This window comes from Pongo pygmaeus, chromosome 6 (genome assembly GCF_028885625.2).
Source record: "Pongo pygmaeus isolate AG05252 chromosome 6, NHGRI_mPonPyg2-v2.0_pri, whole genome shotgun sequence".
NCBI classification, from domain to species: Eukaryota; Metazoa; Chordata; class Mammalia; order Primates; family Hominidae; genus Pongo; species Pongo pygmaeus.
Genome location: NC_072379.2, coordinates 143,374,308 through 143,385,588, shown reverse-complemented (window position 1 = coordinate 143,385,588; position 11,281 = coordinate 143,374,308).

Genomic DNA, 11,281 nt, shown 5'->3' with positions numbered 1-11,281 from the left:
TATTTATGAGTAATATGGTTGTCTTTTTGGTATCAGATGAGAACCCAACACAGGCAAATACATACTGACACATACAAAGATGTTTATACTGCCTCTTACATCTGTCGGAAGAGAGAGGGTTCCAAGAATTCCTGTGATGTGAGCTTAAAGCCAAATATTTTTGTTATCATTTTATACATATATAATATATTCTATTTGGGAGAAGCTAGAAAACACGCATTACTTTTTTTTGTATCTTTTCTGTTTTAGACTAAAATCTGCTGCTATTCAAAGAATAAATTGAATTGTATCTTTGTGTATTCTGATAGACATAATAAGTAAGTGGTATAAGTAAGTAAGTTATAATTATATATAAATAAGCAAGTTGTATCTTTGTGTACTCTTCTTCTGGTAGGCATAATAATATAAGACAAACCCAATAACAGCATGCTGTTTATTTTGAACACAGAAATGTCCTTAGTTCGGCCTAACTCTGTCCTTCCTTTTTGCTGATGGAAAGTCTTTGGCCTCATCCCTCATCTCATGTCCTTGATGTCTATTTCTTGAGGTGTTCCATCCACTGTCAAAGTCCCCAGTCAGTGATTGTTCTTAGGTATGAGTATTCTTTTCCATCCTAATCCATATTATCCCACTCATCTTCCAAAAGGCAGCCTCTACTCCTAGAGCAGCACAACAGGTTTCCTCCTCTACTCTTGATGGTGAGCCCAGAGTACCCTGTTGTCCCTGTGGCCCTAGGCTTCCACTTACCCTGCCCTTACCTCTGTGGCAGTGGAGAGGATATGGTAGCAAAAGAGAGCAGGAGTGATCCACCATGTCATCCTAGGGGATTGGTTCCAAGGACCCTTCCCACCCCCTACAGATACCCAAATCCCCAGATGCTCAAGTCTCTGAAATAAAATGGCTTAGTCTTTGCCTATAACGTATGCACATCCTCCTGTACACTTTAAGACATCTCTAGATTAATACCTAGGACAATGTAAATCCTATGAAAATAGTCGTTATACTCTGTTGTTTAGGGAACAATAATAAGAAAAAAAGTCTGTACATTTTCAGTACAGACACAACCATCCATTTTTTTTCCTGAATTTTTTGATTCATTGTTGGTTGAAGCTACGATGTGGAGCCTGTGGATAAGGAGGGCTGACTGTACAGCTACGTCACATTTTTTACTATCAAGGCACAGAGGCACAGAATAAAATAGAGAAAAATGGAGACAAGAATAAAGATGAGGCCGGTGTAGTGGCTCACGCCTGTAATCCCAGCACTTTGGGAGGTGGAGGCAGAAGAATCACTTGAGCTCAGGAGTTCAAGACCAGCTTGGAAAACATAGTGAGACCCCATCTCTATTTAAAAAAAAATTTTTTTTTTTTTGAGACAGAGTCTTGCTCTGTCACCCAGGCTGGAGTGCAGTGGTGTGATCTCAGCCCACTGCAACCTCCACCTCCCAGGTTCAAGCGATTCTCCTGTCTCAGCCTCCCGAGTAGCTGGGACTATAGGTGCCCGCCACCACTCTCGGCTAATTTTTGTGTTTTTAGTAGAGGTGGGGTTTCACCATGTTGGCCAGGCTGATCTCGAACTCCTGATCTCAAATGATCCACCCACCTCGGCCTCCCAAAGTGCTGGAATTACAGGTGTAAGCCACCATGCCTGGCCAAAAAAATTTTCTTTTAAAGAATAAAGATGAATAGGAAGGGAGGTGCCATTCACTTCAGCAGAAACATCCTTCTATTTCCCTTGTGATGCAAAGATTCCCACCTCTATGACTCTGTCAGGAGAGGGATACTGAAGATGTTAAAGTCATTAAAACAAGATATTTAAAAAATCAGAACAGTTTAATCCTGTCCTGTTAGAGATGATCAAACAACTCCAAAGAGGTGATGACTTAACATATTTCTAGGTCCAAGTAGTGGCCAACCGGGGCCAGCATCCTTCCAGTCACCCAGGCTGCCAACCAAGGTGACTGAATACTTGCTTGAGATTGCTAGCATTTGTGATATCATCACTGTGCATAATTTCAAGGTAGGATCCTCGTTGCTGTGGGCTATAAAATGGACTCTGCCCACCCCCCGCAGCCCGCCAAAACTTGGCACACTTAGATGGAAATGGAAAAATGGTATTCTAAAACATTCTGTTGCATTATTATTTGTACCCCTAGGCAGGTGTGATTCACGTGGGACAGAGTGGCAAGGAAAGGCTCTATTGAAGGGGCGAGACTTGAGCTGCCCCTGGGTGGAAGTGTGGGTGGCCGTGGGAGCTGCATTTCCATGGTGGTGGGAACTCTGGGCCACTTCTCAATCCCATGTCTGACACACAAACACATACCCACCCACCCCTGATAGTAGGAAGAGCAGCATTTTGGACAAAGAGGAGGCTGAAGGCTGCATGACGCCTTGAGACATCAACTCAGGTATGTGTGGAGGTGGCGGAAGGTATTATTACCTGGAACAATCTTCACCCTTTAGGCCCAAATCAACCTCCACCTCCACCGGGACATTTTTGCACAATGTGTTTCTTTGATAGACTCACCAGAGCGCATGCAGATTTTGTTCTCAATTAGAAACATATTTTGTATTTCTAGTTCCTAAAGGAAATGTGAGTTTTGTACTTAGCAGAAGCTATAGCACCATCTTGTGGAAATAAATGCATTGGATCACAAGCTTGCTCTGAAAATTTTAGTCATCTTAAAAAAAAAAAAAGTAAATCTTGATATGACTTCATAGCTCTAAATCACTCTTGGAATGCACAATCTATTAGTAGCAAAAGGCTTCTCATATATTCTAATTGTATGAGGGTGGAGTTAGCATTCTCCACCAGCTGCAGCTTTCTTTCTGTTTTGCTTTTGAGATAGTGTCTTACTCTGTCCCCCAGGCTGGAGTGCAGTGGTGTGATTATAGCTCACTACAGTCTCGAAGTCCCAGGCTCAAGCAATTCTCCTGCATCAGTCTCCTGAGTAGCATAGTGTGCCACTATACCCAGCTAATTTTTTGTAGAGATGGGGTCTCTCCATGCTGCCCAGGCCGGCACTGGCGACTTTCTTCTTTTTAGAATAATTACCATACTTAGGATCCAATATTCTTCCCATCTCAGGCTCATTTCTTTTAGAATGTGTGTCCTCAGGTTTGGATTTTAACCATGTCCCAAGGGATCTTGCCTTCTAAATAAAGGAACACTCACTGGGTACCAATGTTCTTTTCTGTCTCTTCTGGCGAATCAGACACCTCTCTTCTTAATAGAGTTCATTGATAAAGGGCTTGGGAAAAGGAGGTCCCTTCATTATTGAGAATCTAAAGCATTGGATTTGGAGCTCACAGAAGAACTGGAACAGAGTCTGAGGCAGGAGGATCACTTGAGCCCAGGAGTTCGAGGTTGTAATGAACTATAATCGCACCACTACACTCCAGCCTGGGTGACGGAGTGAGACCCCATCTCAAAAAAAAAAAAAAAAGTTCCTGGAAAAGGTTTTATTTAGAATCACGAAATCATTGAATCATTTAATAAATAATGAGTCTTTTTAATGTAAGTAGTACACCCTCCAGTGGAGGGGAAAAAATGCCCACTGTTCTCAACCTTTCTTATCCCTAGTTTGTTCTGCATCAAACGTGGAATTGATGTGAAGCTTTGGGGCGTCACTAGGCTCCCCTCTGAACAGTCTCAGGCTTGATTAGAATTTAAGGCTGGTGTGAATTTTGCAAATTTTAAAGATCTGTGTTTATCTTCAAGACATATTTTGAAAAAGTTACACATTGACATCCTTCAAAACAGCTAAAAGCACAGGAGTAAATGTCTGCCTCCACATGTTTCCCAGCTATCCAATTATCTTCTCTCAAGGCACCAATATTACAAGTTGTTTGTGAAATGCTTCCAAAAATATTTTGCACTTACAGGAAATATATTACATCAATGATAGTCCACAAAATATTTCAAAACTTGCATTTTTCATTTAAAAATATAGGTTGAAGATTGTTCTATATTAGCACATAGTTTCCTTATTTATTTTTCAGCTGTGCAAGATTTTATTGAATGGGTGTAGTCTCCTGTTGAGGTTTTTCCCAGTAGTTTGGCAGTACAAACAATGCTGCAGCGAATAACCTTTACGTCTGTTGCGTAGCACACATGCTAGTCTACCTATGGGATATATTCCTGGCAGTAGAATTGCTGTGTCAAATGGTGCATTTGTTATTGTGGGAGACTTTGGCAAACTTTTCTCCATGGAGGTCATTTATACCAAATTACAGCAATGTATGACACTCCATGCCTCACTAACTTTTTAAAACTTCTTTTTTTTTTTTCTGAGACAGGGTCTCACTCTGTTGCCCAGGCTGGAGTGCAATGGCATGATTACAGCTCACTGCAGCCTCGACTTCCCAGGCTCAAATAATCCTCCCACCTCAGCCTCCCACAGGAATGCACCACTATGCATGGCTAATTTTTTACTTTTTGTAGACAGAGTCTCCCTATGTTGCCCAAGGTAGTCTTGAACTCCTGGGCTCAAGTGATCCTCCCACCTCAGCCTCCCAAAGTGCTGAGATTACAGGCATGAGCCACCACACCCAGCCTTTAAAACTTTTTGACTTTGCTAATGTAATAGGTGAAATATTATATTTCAGTGGTTACTGTTGTCATTTTTGCAATGTTCCTTTTATGAATTTGGTTATAGGAACCCAAATTTTTCATGAGGCCTGGTCACCTGCTCAGTTCTCTTTCTCCAGAGCTATTTTGGCAAATACATTGATTTTTTTAAAATTAAATTTTGTGAATAGATATAAATGACTCAGATTTCGATCAGCTTTCAAAAATTTTTTTTATATATTCTCCCTTTCCTACTTGTCCCCAGTAGTGGATTTACCATGAAGCTAGCAAAGCTTAAGCTTAGAACCCCTTCCAAGAGTCCCTTCCAAAGCTCTGAACTAATTTTGTATTCATACATTCACATTCTTTTTCTTAAAGAAGCTGCCCCAAATTGTATAAGCTTCAGGCCTAGATATGCCCCTGCTTGTCACTGTCTTCCCTGTTTTCAACCTGTCTCTTCTTAGTTTCTTCTGTATTCCTCTAGAATGACTTTATGCATATGTAAGCACATCCAGATAGGGTTTATCCACCCCCTTCCTTTTTTCCTGCTTTTCTGAATGGGTCTTGGAGATTTTTCAATGTAAGATCTAGAGACCATCCATATTGTTTACTGTTTGTTGATAATTTTATGGTATTCCATTGTATGAAGATACTGGTCTTTACTTAATCAGTCCTGTATTGGTGGAACTTAGTGGGCATTTGTTTTGTTTGTTTTTTGCATTAAGAAAAGCTCCTGGCAGGTTTCAGAGACTTAAATGGCAGCTAAAAATCTGGTATGATTACAGGTTTCAGAAATGATAAGGTTTAAAATAGATGAAATTGTTGGGGGACCCTAGCCTCCCTTCCTCCACACCCTCTTCAGGTATCTAGGACTCGAAGTCTTATCAAAACAGGACACTTATTACCTGCTAGTCACAACCTATCTATATGAACATATACGTCGGCGTGGGAAGTTTATCTGTGATTGTGAAACAAGATTGTCTTGCTAAAGACATTCTGAATATCTGAAGGCAGGAGGGAGAGATGATTGTAAGACTTTGAGTGCCTCTAAAATCCTACTGGATAGTTGTTGGTTTCAAAAAAGGGCAAATAGCTTCTGAGGTCATAGTATTCTATCAGTGGCATTGCTACAGCCTGCTAACTGACTTTTCACTGCCCACATGCTAACATTTTGTTCTGCTGTATCTGATGGGGAAGGGTTGAGCCACCCAGGCATGGAGTGCTAGATGTCTTCTGCATGCCAGAAGAGTTCATTACTTCGTATTTTAACCCTTCATTTACCTAATTTTATTTATTTATTTATTTTTGAGACGGAGTCTCCCTCTGCCACCCAGGAGTGCAGTGCAGTGCAATGGTGCAATCTCGGCTCACTGCAAACTCGGCTCACATGCCTCCCGGGTTCAAGCGATAATTCTGCCTCAGCCTCCCGAGTAGCTGGTATTACAGGCATGTGCCACGATGCCCAGCTAATTTTTATATTTTTAGTAGAGATGGGGTTTCACCATGTTGGCAAGGCTGGTCTCGAAGTCCTGCCCTCAAGTGATCCACCCGCCTCGTCCTCTCAAAGTGCTGGGATTGCAGGCATGAGCCACAGCACCTGGCCTTTCATCCACCTTAGTCATCACTTCCTTTTGTCTCTTCCAGTTCAATGCAAACACCATGGGAACCACATTTTGGATAGCTGGAAATTCAGCCTTTTTATTCTCTCTGCCCCCTTAAAGCATGGAATGGCTGATCTCCTATCACAACCCACTTTTTGAGAAGAAAGGATCATACACCCGTCTGATTTGGTTACCTCAAATCCAGTCCTATTGCCCAGTATTACCTTTTGTTCATACTTCAAATCCAGTCCTATTGCCCATTATTACCTTTTGTTCAAATCCAGTCCTATTGCCCAGTATTACCTTTTGAGAAGAAAGGATCATACACCTGTCTGATTTGGTTACCTCAAATCCAGTCCTATTGCCCAGTATTACCTTTTGTTCATATGTCCTTGTTTGGCTCTTCCCTAGAACTGTCTTCCCTGGGACTAAATTGTAGTGGGTTTTAGTTTAAGATACCACATTAAGTTTTTTAAAACATTTTTAATATTTGTGGGTACATAGTAGGTGTATATCCTTTACCTCTTTTATAAGGGATCAGGTAAATAATACATGGAAAAAGTAAGGAAGGAGAAAACAAAGGTGAGAGAAGAGAATAGATGGATCTCAATGCTTCATGATTAAGAATAATGTTTAGTACTTCTTTTCAGCTTGAAAAGTGCTGTGTATATTACCTTTTGTGAAGCTCACATTTCCTTGAAATAGATGGGGTGGTGTCTTATCACCATTTTATAGACAGGGAAGCAAAATAAGGATAAGGCTGATCATGGCACACCTGAATCCAGGTTTATAAGATTTCCCAACATCTTGAGACTTGATGGTTCAGGGTTGACTTTGTCTGGGTCCCTCAGAAGGTAATCAGGGCAGTAGCAGTTTCAGAATTTTTGTACTGAAATGGGGGCTATGGGATTTGTCTTGAAGCTCTATTTGGATTGTATTTCAGATAAAATTGAAAAAAAATCTGTTGTCTGACAAAATTGAAAAAAATTCAGATAAAATTGAATTCAGGTAAAATTGAAATATTCAAGTAAAATTGAAATATTCAGATAAAATTGAAAAAAAATTCTAGGGAGGTGCTGATGATGGAGATCTGTGGAGGAGGCTCAAGTCTCTTGGTCTCTCCACTTCTTTTGAGTTTTACTATTGTCCTGAAGAGGCAGAGAGCTAGAAACTCAGAACCTCTGATTCCCTGTGGGACAGGCTGCTAGATGTTTATCAAAATTGTTCCTCTTATGCCTGGGTACATGGACCACATTTCTCAGAATCACTTGCATTTTTTATCGCCATGGTGACCAAATTTTAGCCAATGAGATGTGAGCAGAAATGAAGAGTCCACTTTTGGGCCAGGTCACTGAAACTTTCGTGCTTTTTCTTCCTCCAACACACATAACGATCATGGGAACCATGTGGAAATGATGGCAGATCCATGAGGTATAAGGACCCTGGGTCCCTGAATCACCAATTGATAGCGTGATGTCTGCTGTCAGGAAAACCTCCTCTGAACAAGGAATGAACATTGGTTTACTGTAAAATTTTCAAATAATGCAATATTCTTTCCCATGGTTCAGTCTACATTTTGAGAGGTCTCTTCTTTAAGTCTTCAATGTGTATTATTTTAAACATTTTCCCATGCTTTAGTATATGTCTCTCTCTATATATATTCTCACACATACTCATATCTATAGGTTTTTAAGTGAATGAGAAAGCACAGTATCAATATACTTTGTTTCCTCACTTCACATTTTATGAAAATTTTGCTTATGGTAATATTAGTTTATATGTTAACTGTACATTAATATCTAATTAGATGTTAATTAATATACTAATAAAACTTATTTATATTAAGAGTTGCATAATATTTCATTGTATATATTTGCAATGTTTTATTTAATAACCTCACTATTGATATTAGGTTATCAATTTACAAATATTGCTTCTGCTTAAAATATATTTACATGTATATATTTATACATATGGGAATATTTCTGTAGGATATGTTCTTAGAATTGAAATTGCTGCATCAAAAGGTATGTACATTTTATTTTTTGAGGCCGAGCACAGTGGCTCATGCCTGTAATCCCAGCACTTTGGGAGACTGAGGAGGGAGGATCGCTTGAGCCCAGGAATTCAATACCAGCCTGAGCAATATACTGAGACCCCATCTCTACCAAACAACAACAACAAAATTAGCCAGGCATGGTGGCTTGCACTTGTAGTTCTAGCTACTCGGGAGGCTGAGGTCGGAGGCTGTTTTCAGCTCAGGAGTCCAAGGCTGCAGTGAGCTATGATTGTGTCACTGTACTCCAGCCTGGGCAACAGAGTGAAACCCTGTCTCTGAAAAATCAAAACTAACAATTTAGTTTTTGAAGAGACATGACCAAATTTCCCCCAAATCTATTAAGACTGTGGGGAAGTATCCACTTGCCTACCTGCTTAGTGATGCTAGAAAGTATCCATCTTTTAATTTTTGTCCATCTAATGGGTGAAAAATGGTAGCTTGTGCTTTAAAATTTGTTGCTTACTAGAGGAACTATACATCTTTCATTATATTTATTATTGTCTGTCACTTGTTCTACTGTAAATAGTTTATCTGTCTCTACTTGTATCTATGTGTTTTTTCCCAATAAAAAACTGGTTTGTATATTACTATTTTGCTTGTTATATATATTGGGGACTACGTTAGCTATATTTTAATCGTTTTCTTCAAGCTGATTTTCTTTTCTTTGTGTGTGGTAAAGATGGTGGACTTTTTAAACGTTTTATTTTTTTCTGCCGGGTGCAGTGGCTCATGCCTATAATCCCAGCACTTTGGGAGGCTAAGGCGGGTGGATCACCTGAGGTCAGGCATTCAAGACCAGCCTGGACAACATGGTGAAACCCTGTCTCTATTAAAAATGCAAAAAATTAGCCGGGCATGGTGGTGGCCGCCTGTAATTTCAGCTACTCAGGAGCCTGAGGCAGGAGAAGCGCTTGAATCGGGAGGTGGAGGTTGCAGTGAGCCGAGATTGTGCCGTTGCACTCCAGCCTGGGCGACAAGAGCAAAACTCCATCTCAAAAATAAATAAATAAATAAAATTAAGTAAAATAAGTGTTTTATTTTTTTAGTTGACAAAATTGTATAGATTTACCATGTATAAAATGATATTTTGAAATGTATGTACATTGTGGAATGACTAAATTGGGCAAATTACCATATGAATTATCTAACATACTTGTCATTTTTATGGTGAGAACACTTAAAATCTACTCTCTCAACATTTTTCACAATAAATATATTGTTATTAGCTATCATCACCAAGTTGTACAACAGATCTCAAGGCTGATTTTCTTGATCCTTACGTAACTGTTCACAGAAAAAGATTCCGTAAGTCCAGGATAGAGGGAGGCCATATGGCCCAGTGGTTATGGAGTCAGGCTCACCTGGATTAGAGTCCAGGTTATGTCAGATACTTGCTGTGTGACCATAGAAAAGTTTCTTACTATCTCTGTACCTCTATCTCTTCTTTTGTAATAATAATAATAAAAGTACTAACTCATAGAATTGTTATGAAGTTGAGACATGATAATGATGCATGTACCTTAGCACAATGCCTATCATTTCATAAGCTCTCAGCAAATACTAGCTCTTAAAAGTATATCTACAATGTGGGTAATATGGGTACAAAACTAGATATTTATGTTTTAGTCTAGTTCCTAGAACCATTCCCAATAAAAGTTATTCCTAGTAATATTCTTTCCTTAAGGTGGGCATTTTGTGTTAACTTTTAGCTAGTCTTGTGAAATTTCTATTCCCAGAGCACTAAAATAGTCAACTAATTAATTACTTAAGTATGTACTTTTTTTTTTTCCTTTTTTGAAACAGGGTCTCCCTCTGTCACCCAGGCTGGAGTGCAGTGGCATGATCCCGGCTCACTGCAACCTCTGCCCTCCAGGATCAAGCGATTCTCATGCCCCAGCCTCCCAAGTAGCTGGAATTACAGGCGCATGCCACCATGCCTGGCTGGTTTTTGTATTTTTAGTAGAGAAAAGGCTCATCATATTCGCCAGGCTGGTCTCAAACTCCTGGCCTTAAGTGATACTCCCGCCTCGGCCTCCCAAAGTGCTTGGATTACAGGCATGAGCCATTGTGCCTGGCCAGTACATATTTTTGGGGTTCTACTGTATTTAAGGTCTGAGAGATTCAGTTAGCCTCAGAAGTCCATTTCATTTTCTCTGTATGGAATTTATTTTATACTCCTTTGACAAAAATGAAAATCCAAATTAATATGAAATGTGAAGAAACTAATAAAGACAGGGAATTAGAAAACAAGAGGGGACCTTAAAGTTTTTCTAGTTCAATTCTTTATTTTATATGTGTGGAAATGGAAGTCCAGAGGAGTTAAGCAACTTTTCTAAGGTCACACAGTGAGTAAGTGGGGCAATTGTCGTGAGAGCCCAGACATTCTCATGCTGAGCCAGTATTCTGTTGACTAAATCATACTGTGTTCAAGGATTCACTTCTTCTTTTGGCACAACATGATTTCAAAAATTAAAAACAGAGAAACACAGCTTTGAAAAACACAGATAAAAATGAGCCAATGCTATTTAAAATTTATGAAGAAAGCAAGGGATTTAAGACACTTCTCTGCTGGCTGCGAAAACATGAGAGCTGTGAAGTCCAGTGAGACGGCATTCCAAATGTCTTTCCTTTTCGTCTGTTCTCAAGAACCTGTGTTTAACAGTGATACTATACACTCACAGCAAACAGTAAACACCAGTCCTGCAGGTCGGCAGTTGGCAATCCCTGATCCACATGCCAAAGATGCCGCAGGTGCCAATCTCAGGCAGCAAGGAAACTGGCTAAAACATACAAATTCCCATCCCTTTCATTCTCAGTAGTTATTGCCTACAATTGTCTCCACCCTCTTGCCAGAGTTTTCAAGATCAACACCCTGACATGACTTCCTGTGTAGCACCAGTACCATCCTGGCCTTCTGGAATCACAGTTTCAGTCATTTGGCACACTTCTGTGAGAAGACAATGGCCATGGACTCCTATGATAAAACATAAATAAGTATTCCCAGAATTTTTAATAGTAAGTGCTAAATTTCAACCCTAAATTGTTTCTTTTC